The 1034-nt window shown below is 34.3% G+C and overlaps 1 long non-coding RNA gene across 1 annotated transcript; it reads right to left on the bottom strand.

Moving 5' to 3' along the window:
- Positions 1–512: 512 nt before the first annotated feature.
- On the bottom strand, positions 513–1028 carry LOC113473045. Its single transcript, XR_003395132.1, has 2 exons — positions 883–1028; positions 513–790 (listed from the first exon to the last, which is right to left on the bottom strand). It is a non-coding gene; the product is annotated as an uncharacterized LOC113473045 (long non-coding RNA).
- Between the last annotated feature and the right edge of the window lie 6 nt (positions 1029–1034).

Below are 1034 nucleotides of genomic sequence, written 5' to 3'. Positions count from 1 at the left end.
TTTAGGTATGACACTCAATCTGATGCAAATTATTACGAGAATGTTGTCTTTTGAAAAAAAGTTTTATAACCTCCGCCAGTTTAGGTTCCCGATCAGAAGCAGCAGCTTGTGCAGACACTGCAGAGTCTGGGATATTGTGTGGGTGAGTGTCACTGTAACTGCCCTGGAATATGGAAAAAAAAATACATGGCCTAAGCTAAGGTAAGGAAAGTTGAAGAAAAGAAATTATTACCCCGTCGCTGATGTAGCCCTAAATAGTTTTTCCCAGCGACTTTGGCCGAAATGTAAAGTCCTGAGAAATGCCAACTCGTTTTGATCTCTTTCAAAATTTTGGCCTTACTTAAATGGCCGAACTGTACATTTCTCGAGAATACAGTCATGGTTGTTATAGTAACCCAGCAAGTTAACTCAAGCTAAACGCTGTGATAATTTTAGTTTTTACAGAGAAATTTTCCCTCTAAGAAATTCCTCTTTATGGGAAAAGTTATCGTGCATATCTAACTATGTTTCATTCACAGTCATGGTTGTTATAGTAACCCAGCAAGTTAACTCAAGCTAAACGCTGTGATAATTTTAGTTTTTACAGAGAAATTTTCCCTCTATAAGAAATTCCTCTTTGTGGGAAAAGTTATCGTGCATATCTAACTATGTTTCATTGCATACGAGAACAACATACATGTTAGGTGCACAACTACGTCAAGCAAATTGAATTTTAAACCATTTAAAAATACGTTTTCACAGTTTTGATTTCAGATTTGGATTTCTCGCAATATTTTATTTGGGATTCGACCTCCCATTCAAAATAATTAGTTTAGGTTTCTTAGTGAAGACTGTTTCCTACTTTTCAGTTATTGGTTTGATATGATAGTTTTGGGATTCGACCTCCCATTCAAAATAATTAGTTTAGGTTTCTTAGTGAAGACTGTTTCCTACTTTTCAGTTATTGGTTTGATATTTGTTTTTCATTAGTTAGTAATTAACTTAAATATATTGAAATATAAGAAGTAAATTGTTAAATTTAGCTAGCGTGGTGT

Source organism: Diaphorina citri, unplaced genomic scaffold (genome assembly GCF_000475195.1).
Source record: "Diaphorina citri unplaced genomic scaffold, Diaci psyllid genome assembly version 1.1 scaffold13364, whole genome shotgun sequence".
NCBI lineage: Eukaryota > Metazoa > Arthropoda > Insecta > Hemiptera > Psyllidae > Diaphorina > Diaphorina citri.
Note: the sequence above shows the minus strand (reverse complement) of the source record. Positions and strands in the feature narration are given on the sequence as shown.